The sequence below is a fragment of the Homalodisca vitripennis genome, chromosome 3, assembly GCF_021130785.1.
Source record: "Homalodisca vitripennis isolate AUS2020 chromosome 3, UT_GWSS_2.1, whole genome shotgun sequence".
NCBI lineage: Eukaryota > Metazoa > Arthropoda > Insecta > Hemiptera > Cicadellidae > Homalodisca > Homalodisca vitripennis.
In genome coordinates this window covers 132,745,229-132,758,407 of record NC_060209.1, presented here as the reverse complement: position 1 = coordinate 132,758,407, position 13,179 = coordinate 132,745,229, and the positions used below count along the sequence as shown (strand labels likewise).

Below are 13,179 nucleotides of genomic sequence, written 5' to 3'. Positions count from 1 at the left end.
GAAGTGTATGGAAACATTGTAATCAATGGAGGTGGAGTGCAACAATGTGCATTAGGTTTACAAATATTCAAACAATGATGACCAAGCATTGTAATTGGTGAAATGGTTGTAAAAGTCAATGAAGAGATTCAAAAAAAGGTTTATTCATAATAATGGTGTTGCTTGGAATCATTGCACATAAGGTAGACAATAAAAATTTTGTGCCAAATGAATCCCAACACTTTTAATGGAAAACTACAAGAATCTGTGAATGGCTGCAACATAGAAATTTCTTAGTCTTACTCATTATTTGATCGAATTGTAACAAAAAAATGGGGTTGGTGAACCATATGGACTGCAAGGCTAAACTACAGTTTTGTTAAAGACATATAGTCCCCCAAAAATCAAGAAAAGCATGGAAACCATGTCAGCAAGGTAGATTATGGTGACTGTTTGTGGGACATTTAGGTTAAGGAACTTAGTAACATCACCAGTTTTGTCTCTTTGCTACACATGTAAGACGGAAATGTGACAGTAGAGAAATTTTAATTTGGATTTGTTGGGACAGGAAAGAGGTGCTCCTTGTTGATTTCTTGAATCTGCACAATTAAAAATATAAATTATCAAAATTACACCAAACATAGATTGTAACTGTTATGTACTAAAAAATTCTTGTTTCAAAATGTGCAAAAAAATTATTCTGGAAATAAAAAAGATCATATACTTGAGATGCTTATACAGGGTGAGGCAGAATGGACTCCCTGATTTTGAAGGGTTAATTGTAAAAAAATCCAAGATAGTTAAAAAAGCTTTTTATTTCTGAAAACTACATATAATGCCATTTAATTTTCATTAGGTTTTGAAAATGATATCGTCCAGGTGACGACCTTGACAAGCAATGCACACATTCAGTCGTTCAAAAACTCTGCCCAGCATAGCTGGTGTTATTCCAGCGACGACATCATTGTATTCCTCACCATACTCTTAGGGAAATCAGTTCTCTAACATCTCACAATAGAGCACAGAGTTCACAGTAGCAGTTGCACCTTCATATTAGAAATATTAAGGACCAATAATGCCTATGGAGGATACAGCGCACCAAACCGTCACTTTTGGTGAATGAAGAGGTCTTTGGTAAAGAGTGGGTTTTCAGCTGCCCAGTACCGAAAGTTTTGCTTATTTACTGAGCCGGAGAGGTGGAAATGGGCTTCATCACTAGACCACAGAATAGTGCCGCCTTGCAAAGAGGCTAACATTGCATTGCAAGCATCTGTACGTTTCACCCAGTCTTCTGGGCCAAATTCTTAAACAACCATCATCTTATAGGGATGTAAGTGAAGGTGACAGTGTAAAATTCGCCTTACCCTTCTGGTCGATATTCCAAGAGCAGCAACATGTTTCCGCGCAAAACACGATGGGGATTTTTCAATAGACGCTCTTACTGCTACAATGTTTTCCGGTGTCCTCATACATTTCCTTATAGTTTTAGCATCAAGAATACTCTCATGACAAGTCAAACCAAACCGCCTACGAAATGCCCTTTGCGTCGTCACTACACTATCGTAGATTTAAAAAAAAAACGTTTCTACAACAAAACCATTATGCTCGATAGTCCACTGCATGTTGACAACTAAAATGGTGTCTTCACCCCCATCAAACACCACTACTCCCACACCGCTAACTGACCTGCTTGCTCTTTGGTGACTGATTGAAACTAGGGAGTCCATTCTACCTCACCCTGTAAATTATATTATATCTTAGCCTGTTTCAGTAGCTAAAAAACAATAGCTCAGTCAACCAAATAGAAATAAAATTGAACTTTTTACGGGTTTTATAAAACCTTTCACCTTTTCACGTGTTTGCTAGGGTTTGTGTAAAATACAAACGTCACGTTTTACAAAAATTTATGTAAAAATTACAAAAATTAAGATAAATGAATAGAATAGCATTTTCTAAGTAAAGAATTAAATTTTCTCTAAAACTATACCAAATATCATGGAAAATAACTGTGTTTTGTACTAAAAAGAATTTCTTGCATATACAAGTTACAAAAAATAAAAAAATTTAAAATTGTTCTGAAAATGAAAAATGTATATACTTTAAATCCTTATAAATTACAGTACATTGTAGCCTGCTTAATTAGCTAAAAACAATATCTCAATCAACCAAACAGCAATAAATTGATTTTTTGTGAGATTTGCTAAACCCTTGCATTTTTAATTGGATTTCTAAAAGAAGGTTAAGCGCAAGAATATTGAGTGGCTAATGGGTTAATACACTGCCAGATTATATAAAACAAAAATAATTTATATACCTAAAATTTAAATAACTGCAAATGTCTACTTTGGCAAAGAATATTCGTCGTTGCCAAATCCGTCAGACCATCAGTGACAAAAATTCTTTTCATTCCAGCTGTAGGGTTAAAAAAATTTTGTTTATGCTAAACGTCACATCCTTGTATGCTAAGAAGGAAAACATTCGAGAACTCTTAGATGTTTTCAAGTCAGAAGTATTCCCACATCTTCTGTACAATCCGGACCTTGAACCAAACAACAACCTCCTCTTTTCAGCAGCAATAAAGTGACTGGCAACACAATACTTTGATGATTACTTGAAAATGTAGTAGGCCGTGACCAAGAGGTTTAAGTACCAGATGATATAATTTTATAATAGCCTTTGTATAACTACATATTCTATAAAGTTTCAATTTGATGCTAAAATAGTAAGCACCTTATTGTTATTTGAGATTATTATTCTCTTCAGTAAGTTTAAAATCTAATCATATGTACGCGTTTTTGGTGAGGGAGGGGGAGAACTACAACAGAAAACAAGTAGTTTTTTCATAGGCCATTTGTAAATGAGACAGTAAATCACTCAAACAAAACAAATATCTAGAGAACAAAATGAATTGTTTAAATTTCATTCTTTAGCAAACAAAGCCTTCAGACACAAGAGGGTCTGTTCCAATTTGAAATCTTTGTAGAAACTGTTATTTTAATGCAAAAATAGGAGACATTTTTTAATATCAGTTATCTGATAGCACTCATGCTCTTACCCCTTAAACAGATTCTAAAATGTGGATTATCCCTGTTAGAGATTAAAGTAAAGGGTAATTATGGAAGAACGAAAACAAGACAGTTATCATGTTCGAGATTTATTGTAACAATCCGCAAGGAAACTACACCATGTCACCTACAAGCTGACTAGTTTGGTGAATGCAAACAACCAGTATAAACACATTACCAAAACTAACAAACAGACATAAACATTTAGTGACATGCAGCTAGAACATAATTGAGTTCAGCACTCTGAAACAATAACATTATATATTTTATATTCAACATGTGTTTTATGAATACAACTAATAACTAGTAGTGTTTAGTACAGTTTAACTCACTAAACCAGACTTGCTGGGACCAGACTATTACTGGATTAATACAAGTTCAGATTTAAAAAATCGTCTCAAGAGCTGGCTAGACTGAAATGACCTCGAGTCCTAATCCATAACAATGTTTAACTTTTAAGCCCTTATCAGTCATATAATAAGGGAGGTGTCTCATTTTTAAAATGTGGTTAATAAACTTTCAAATTTATTTATTTATTCTTCTAAAGTCTATTTGTTTTTTTTTTTATTTTAACAATAACATAAAAAGTTTTGTAACCTTTTCTGAATAGTAATTAAAAATATCAATAAAAAACCAGAAGCGTTTGGATGTGTATTAAGTACATCTTTCAAATGAGACACCTCCCTTAATTATATGACTGATAAGGGCTTAAAAGTGGTTGAAGTTTAGCATTGTTCTTATGGGGATACAATAACAATGTTCACCTGTACAACCGGCTTTTAAACATCAATGAACAAGTTTGAGATGGATCAATCTTATCAAATCAATGCTTTTTATGTCAATAGACAATGTTATAGTATGGTTACTGAAACTATAAATAAAGTGTGCTGAATAAAAATAAGGCTGTAAATTGGAAAACACAATACATAACAAGTAAGAATTTGGAGACACCAAACTATAATCAACTGTGATTGTATAGAACAAACAGGTTGAGCTATCTGGAATTTTCCCAGTGCAAAACAAAAACTCTATATATTTCACAGCACTGATTTAGACACATTACATTTGTATGGCAGTTATACCCTTGATTGTTAACTAGTCGGAAAACAGGTCTGGTTTAGTGAAACTCTTTCTGAATTGGAAACACAAATTATCACTGAACACATTCAGCAATATTACACCCTGACCTGAACACAAATACTACACACAATTTAATGTAACTGCAATAAAAACAGTTTCTTTCAGCAAACAATGATTAAAAGTTGAATTATTATAGTTTAATACATATTTAAAATGCTATACACTGCCACTCATTAAATATTATTGTTTTTATACAAAACGTAAAATACAAAATTGCCACTTTAATTTGTGACAGTTCCAAGTAACAATAATTTTTTAATTGTCATTTGTTCATGCATTACACAAAATAAAAAGAAATAAGTTTAAACAAAAGAGAATTACGGGTTCTCTAAAACAATATATACCAAAAATACTAAAATCAGTCCACACTAAGATTAATTACACTATAAACTAACATCAATTAACTAATTACAACAGCTGTGTTGGCACTCAGGTAGGAGTTAATCAAATCTGTTTTACTTGTCCACTGTCATATGCAAGCTTATATTCAGATATTGGAAGATGTAATGTTGTGTGATGTAAAGACATGTTTTAAATAACACAAACTTAAGAACTAACCTAAGTAATCTAATATGAATTAGTTTTATTTTTCAAGTAAGTGGCTGTAGTGGACAAGATGTTCCTCTAACTGAAAGGGAAAGACATTTTACATAAATGGTAAATAAACCTCACACAAACATTTATGAACATTTAAAATGCTTTTATTTAGGAAACAATAACAATCGTATCAGCAAATGTAACACACTTTATTGATCTTTGAAGTGCCAACCTATCAGCTCATAATAATCAATTTACTTAACACAATTAGCAATATAACTTTGGTAGCTAAAACTTTAGCAGACTTAAAACCAAAACACTTGCAAAAAAGAAGCACTTTTAATAATTAAAAAGTAACATGTATTGCCTAATTTTAAACAGTATAAAGATAAGGTAATGTATAATTTGTTCTGACTCTGACTACGAATTAATAGAAACACAAAATAGAAACAACACATAAATATAATTTATTAATTTTAAAATTAATAAATTATACAGTGATAAGTTTAAAAAAATTAATAAAAATTTCTTTACTACCTAAATTTTGTTTGCAGCTAAAATTTTGTTCATTTTTTAAGTGTTTTTGTTATACAATATTTTGTTATCTTTTAAAATAGCCCTCTGCCTTTACAAAGAATGCCTCTCTTCTTATGTTATTAGAATAGAACCTTGATAATCCAAATAGTTGTAATCTTACAAACAGTTGTGTACAAAGATGGTATGGTGAACACAATTTTAATTGAGAAAAAATGCAACTCATTAATGTGTAATCATGGCAGCAAACACATATCACTCTATAAACAACAATAAAACAATCTTAATATTCTAACGGTTTCTCATATGTCGGATTCCAAGCCCATTCTTGGGTTACTGATGTTCTAGATATCCAGCTTTTTTTAGTTTTCTCAGTTGGGTCACTTAGATTGTCTGTCTAATATTGTCACAATACATGGTGTCTTTCAAGCTCCTGTGTTTTGTACTTTTAGTATTTCTGAGAGTAAATATAATGTAAGGAGATTACTATTGAAAGAATATCTTAATAACCAATTAAATCCTCCACATTTTCAAAGATTTGAACAAAGAAGTGTTTGACAATGAAGACAATTTGGTAATCTGAACTATCTCTGGCTCCGACGAGCTTGGATTATCAAGGTCGTGGTTCAGTGTATTATAGTCTAATCATAATGTAAACCCATTTTTGCATGTTTGTTTGATACCAAAAAACATCAAACAAAAATAAATCATGTTGCATCTAAAAACATTAAAAAAAACTAAAACTAAATGGGGCAAAAATTACAGCAGTTTGCAGAATGTAATTTAATTTGAAACAATAATAGTAGGAGGAAGTAGAATAAGAATAAAATAAAATGACTATATGTCATAAACTGTAACTGAAATTATTTACTGGTATCACTATAGCATTCAACAACATTTGATAGAAACAGAAGTGGCTAAAAGAAAACAAAAGTGACCACGGATTAACATGAGATAATAAAGGCATCTTCTGTAGGCTGTGGTTAGCCGGACCCTGGAACAGAATTAAAAACATACAGTGATAATGGAGAAGCCTCAAGAACAACAACATAGTGCAAAAGTAAGTGAAGAACAAGGCCGACTTGTTTCCTGTAATAGTACATGAACACATATTTAGATTCCAAGTAATTAATGGTACTACCTGAATATTGTGACTGCTGTATTGACCTACAACATTATTGTCTGAGCGTTAACAAAGCCTATTACTCGAGGGATCTGTCTGCACGATATCTCAAGAACAAATTAACCAGATTTAAAATTTTGTATGGAGCTTCATTTCTGTAGGCAACATTGAGTTCAATGATGGTGTATTTCACTCTATGGGATTTGCCAAAGCATTAACAAATAGTTTATATTAATTTTGTCTTATATCCAATAATAATGACAACATGAAAATTAACACGGTTATTACGGTGCTTATGCATTTATCATTTACAAAGAACATGCTCATAATGAATTCTTTCCAGGGATAAGTGTGGACCCTAAAAAAATCTATATTCCTAGAGTTGAAGACTCTGCTGCTAGATATTGGAGTCTAATTCGATCTGGAGCCAGCCCATACCTCACTCCAGTAATTTCCTAGCAAAATATAAAATTTGGTTGGTAGTATATACATCGAATTTTAAGTCTATTAAAACCATTTTATACACTTTTGTTTGTTGTTTTTGTTTTTGTTCAGCTTGGTTTCTAATCAATGAAAATAAGAGAGGTTTTATTATCAAATAAGCATAGCCTTGCAGGTAACACAATACATAATCAATAAAAAATAAATAAAAGGAAAAATCTGCCAATCTTAGACAATTGAGAACAGTAATAGATTGTGTTTCTAAATGTTGGACAAAGCATTCTTGGTGTCCTTGGACAGAAACCCCTTTCTCTACAACAAGTTCTTTATCACCATTTTGATCCATTTTATTTTTTCCTTTACCGCTCTTTAAGATGGTCTACATAAAGACCTCAACAAGTAGTCTGGCACATCATTGGCAAATGGGGCTTGGGTAATGCCCCTTATTTTATTATTACCCTAAAAATATTTTTGTTTAAATATGTGCTAGTATAATCGTTTAATTTCTGATAATGTATTTTCTGTACAGGTGTTTAAGAAATATCAGACGGTAATAACTTAGATAATAATAGTAGCTTCAGTTCATTTTCCATTTCTGAAACTTCATTGACATTAATAAATTGTACATTTGTCTTCTGACAGTTGTACTTATTGCCACCAGTTTCATCAATACAGTGACTTAGTCACACGTATCCACCACATTACCATTTTGCTATAAATTAAAATGAAAATACACAACAAATTCACGTAAACAAACTTTAATCACTATCACAAATGATGACTACATGTTCACGCATATGCTGAACAGCCAGTTAGCAATGACTGGAGGGAGGAGTTGTATTATGAATGGACTTTGTTTGGTGACCATACTCTCCACCATTTAAAGCAATAAATTGGCTTGACAGTTACCTTGTTATTCAGTACATTTACCCATGTAATTTTTTACTGCTTTGTATAAGTCATAATATTTAAGTACGGATATAGAAAACTATTTAAGTTGTATCTGAGAGTTATTTATGAGTGTTTATTCATGTTGCAGTTATATAAAAAATGGAGAACTGTAAACGTAACTTGTTTATTTTCTAACTTAACAACATAAACCAACAGTCAATCACATTTCTGATCAACCGTCTATAACAGCTGTTTATAATACAAAGAGTTCTAAGATAATACATAAATCAGTCCTCCCAATCAGAATTGCAAGGTACAACCTGACCAATGTGGTGCCTCCAGATCTGACCGTAATCCATTAAGAGTCAGTAGTGGAGACAACCTTCTCTTTTTAGCACTCTTCCAAAACTTCACTTATTTGGTCTCTCCCAGCAGTCCTTGGACTGTACTCTGGTTCATTTCTCTCTTGTTCAGTAAGGTGGAGCATTAGATGAAGTCCGGATGGTCTGTATTCAATTTATACTAAAGGTTTCTGATCTGTGATCAAAATAAATTTCTTTCAGTAGCAATAGTGGAAAAATTTCTTAATGCCCCAGAAAATTCTTGTACCTTTTGGTTGATTTGAATACATTGTTTTTCACACTGTGTGTGAAAGCAATAGGATGTTCTGACCCATCCCGATATCTGTGCGACAGCACTGCCCCTAATCCAACTGGTGAAGCATCCGTTGCGAGTACCAAGGGTACATCAGGGTTGAAGAGGACGAGGTGATCATTCTGAGCAATGTCTCCCTTGATTCTTAGAAAACTCTTCTCACATTCATGGATCCAACTGAATTTCTGGTTTTTCTGTAACAGTTTGTGAAGGGGAGCAAGCATTGAGGCTAAATGAGGAAGAAAACGGTAATACAAATTTTCCATGCCATGCCTAGGAAGAACCTAAGCTTCTTTACGTTTTGGGATGGTTTGCAATGAGTGATTGCACCAATCTTGTCTCTGGTTTTGTATAGACCATTTCCATCAATCACACCCAAGATATTCAATATTTCTTAAACAAATCTTGTTTTTATCTCTATTTATTTCATCTGAGCATGTTAATATGTAGCTTTTCAAACACCGTCTACAGTCTTTTCAATACTTCTTCTCGTGTTACTCATTGAACGATATATCATAAAAAAATGCCTTCATGCCATTTCATCCTTGCAGAAACATTGTCATTTTATGGTTCTAGACTGACGGTGCAACTTTCACACTAGGCACTAAGTGATTAACACGATAAAGACCTTATGTTTCCTTAATACACGAAGGTAGGAATTGCTGACATCTAGTATGCAGAAATACTTTCTGGGTATTGGGAAATTATCATCTTTAATGAGATGGTTCACAGAAACCTTATGATCAGTGCAAATATGTACATCTACTATCTACTGGCTTTACTACTGAATGTTCAATCTTAGTTATGATATCCGCTTCTTTCAGCAGATTCTTTCTCAATTTTCTCCCCGAGAGCAAAGGAAACTGGTCAAAGGTCTAATAAAAGTTGTTTCACACACTCTTTCAGTCTAAAATGTTCTTTTTCTTATGTTAACACTCTCACTTTCCACCATGAGTCATAATTTTTTCATTGATATTTGAAAAGATTTTGTTAATTTAGTCAAATTTCCCCTTGGAGTCTGGCTCAACATCAGCTTGAAGGACAAATTGTTGCCTCAACTTAGTTCTATAGACACGGACAATGTAACCACACTTGCACGTTTCGTTGATGAAATTATAGTCCTTAGCACAATGCTCACTAGTTTCACACCAGTAACATCTTTTAGTAAGTTGATTACTTGGTCTTTTAGGAGAGTTTGTGGCAAGAGTCCATCATGCATTAGGTTGATGACTACTTTCACAAGAACCAATACAATGGATGTATTTACGTTGCACAGAATGAACTGACCCGATGTTTTTTTATTTGAAGTTTGTTTTCGACGATGGCAGGATTGAGAAGGAAATAGGATTTTTCCAAACATTTGCCATTGTTCAGTGATACAGTGAGCCATGTTGTGTGTCTATTCCACACACACTAACTCTAATACATGCACTTAGTAAAAACTAAATACTAATTATTAAAACTGAACAACAGGATCAAAGTAAAAAATTCTTTACTTACAATTTCGTTAAGAAATCTAATGGTGTCAAAATTGCATTGGTCTTGGTCTTGCTTTACATTGCTTATGAGTTTTTCGTTGTAGTGCAGAATTCTTCCAGTGTGTAAAGTGGTCGTTCCATCAGCCAGTCATGCAGTTGTTTATTGAGTTTCGTAGAGGTTCTTCATGGATTCAGGTAGTGCATTATATAGTTTGCGTCACATGTATGATGGCTTCTTGCTGTATTGTGTGGAGTATTGAATTGGAAGGATGTAGTCTTTGGCTCGTCTTGTATTATAACTGTGAACATTTTATCCTTAGTTGTAATCCCATTGGTATGTGTAGGTAATAACAGTATGTATGTATAGACAGACCACTGTTACGATTCCCAAAGTTTTGAAAGATTTTCTGCAACTCTCTATTGGTGTGAGATGTGCAAGTATTCTGATAGCTTTCTTTTGCAGGATTAAAATTCTCTCCAAGCTTTGCTAGGTTCTACCGCCCCATACTGACAATCTGTATCTGATGTGAGATTCCACAAGTGCATAGTAGGCTGTTTTTGCCATATCTAGCCGTCCAATCCACATCAGTCTTCTCACCACAAAAATGCCTGACCCTATCTTCTTACTTAGGTTATTAGTGTGGTTGGTCCAGGATGGATCTGATTCTCAGTAGTTAGGTTTCACTTTTAACCCGGAGATCAGGAATTTCTGGGATCTCATCTTGTCGTCGACTAAAGTTGATGCAGATTGTTTTCTGTGGGTTTATTGCCAGGTCATTTTGGAGACAATACTGAAGAGTTTTATTTGTTGATGAGATGATTTCTGAATAAAGGTCTTGTGGGGGTTTTGTATGGTGTATGAGTGTGGTGTCATCTGCATACATTATTGTCTCTGCATTGGTATCATTTATGAAAGATGGGAAGTCATTTGTAAATAGGACAAAGAGAAAGAGTCTAAGGACTGAGCACTGTGGCACTCCTCTCAATGATGTTCGAGCACTGGATCTGAAGGAGGTTTTTTTTTCATTGGGTGTATTTTTTTATTTCTACAGACTGTTTGTGCCCTTCAAGATAGCTTGCTATCCAGTCCCCTGATTTCCCTCTGATGCCCAGGGTTTCCAGCTTAATCAAAATTTGATCATGTCCGAGGCAGTCAAATGCCCTTCTGTAGTCAACAAAGACGGCAGCTACGAATTTGTTGTCTTCTAACTTATCTGTGATTAACTCAACTAGGTTTACAAGTGCACTAACTGTGGACCTTCCTTTCAGGAAGCCGTGCTGGTGTTTTGATAATAGGTCTTGTTTTTCCAGATGTTCAGTCATTCTTCTTATTGCAATTTTTTCTATTATTTTCGAAAATGAGGATACAAGAGAAATTGATTCATAACTCATAAACACTTCATAAAATTGGTTCATACTTCTAGGATGAACCAATAATAAAAAGAGACCCACTCCCGTCCCTCTTTTATACCGCCATCTTGTTTCTGCTGTGACGATTGCCATTCACTATTGGCCTCTAGTCAGTTCTATTTGTTTGGCTGGTGAGTGCAGACCTATTAAGACCTGTATCCTGTAGTTTAGTTTAAATAATTAGTGTTTAGTTTTTATTAAGTGCATGTTTTACAGTTAGTGTGCATAGAATAGGCACACAACATGGATGTTGTGGTTCCTGACTTATACGTGTCACAACGCTCTGGCATGTTTTGTTTACTTTAACCTAGGTTGTAGTTATGCATTAGTTTAATCATTTACCTGAAGAAGAGATCAGATTGCAGATCTCGAAACATAGTGTTACTGATTGTAGTGTATCACTGAACGATAGTAAATGTCTCACTCAATATGTTTGAAAAACCTCCTTCAGCTTTAGCACGCTAAAAAATGCTAGTGAATAGTACGACTTTCTCAAACATTTTTGTTATAGTATTCTGCAATTACCTAGTCTGTATTTCCAAATCTCTTAATCTCTGTTGTTCAGCAGCAACTAGGTTGTGGTTCCAAGACATCTACCCAAAGTTTTACAACCTATGAATGTTTTCTCCTTTGGATATCTTGGTGTACAGAGGTCATAAAACTTTTAATGTAGGAGAGGTGTTAATGCAAGTAACAAGAGAAAACCTTTCAATTTTTCATCCTTGATGTTCTAAAAGTTTCCAAGTGGTTGATAATTTTTGTTTAAGTCCTCTCATTGTTGAAATGGATTAAATGAATGCTACAGGTGGAATTATCGCCAGATAATCGGGTTGGCCATAGTTGATTTACTACCAGAATTCAGTGATATTTGTTACCATATTCATCAATCTTACGTTTGAGTTGAAAACAGAGTTCCTGCACTTACGGTAGTCAATCTCTAAAGTTATATCACCAGATGTACCTTGTTCAACTGTCTCTTGCAGACGTCCAAACCATTTCCAGTTTTCATGAGCAGGTGATAACCTGTCGTCCAGGTCTTGTAGTGTCAAGTTTGTAACATCTAACTGAGATGTATCTCTGAAACCGTCCTTTGTAAATGGAACGTGAACACCTGTCGGATACTTCATCCTCTAACATTTGCTTCAGACGTAGCATTTCTGTTTTTGGCTCGTCACCAATTATTATACATATGAAAAATGAAAATATTGTAAACATGACTTCTTTATTTTCTTACTCAACCAAAAACACAAACATAATAATTAATCTCATTTCTGGTTAAAACTCTATAACAGCTGTTTATACTACAAAGAGAATATATATTAGTAGTAGTTATGTTCATATTGTATGTGATGTTCAGTGTAATTTGACGGTTGCATAGTAGTATTCTTGAGAAGGTGTTCCACAAAATGGGTTTTAAATATTTTTGTTTGTTGTATGTGGTAATCACTACACTGTGTTTTATATATTTTGCTACCATCAAATTTATCTTCCATTATTTTATTTATTGGCACTCACTTTATTAAGCTACACAGTATCCTTACTTTGTAAACATGTTACCAACTTTGTTGTTATTAGTGTATCAGGTAAACACTGGATGTTTGCTCTGAATGTAGCCATTTGAAGGTTTTGGATGTTCAAAACACTTAATACACAAGTCTTGTAAACACCTGATTTCAAGCTTGTGTTTAGAATGAGTAAAATTGGCCTATTTGCAGTGTACAGTATATATAACCAACACCCAAACACAGCAAAATATTTTGGTGTTAAAATTCTCGTTACACTCAGCTTAGGATTAAGGAAGCAGAGAAAAGTAGCAGTTTTAACCAAATAATGGCACTATCTGATGGGAATAATATAAATACCTTTATTATTGTATAAACAAATATTCTGCTAATATATTTTTCTAAATAATAAATAACAATTATGG

The 13,179-nt window shown here is 33.6% G+C and overlaps 1 protein-coding gene across 1 annotated transcript in view; it reads right to left on the bottom strand.

The window, feature by feature from the left end:
- Positions 1-3,117: 3,117 nt before the first annotated feature.
- Positions 3,118-13,179, bottom strand: part of LOC124357528 (putative protein FAM10A4) — an 84,470-nt gene continuing 74,408 nt past the window's right edge. The window contains exon 7 of the mRNA XM_046809410.1: positions 3,118-6,249. The gene's annotated coding sequence lies outside the window, so the exon portion shown is untranslated. The remainder of the gene's footprint in view (positions 6,250-13,179) is intronic.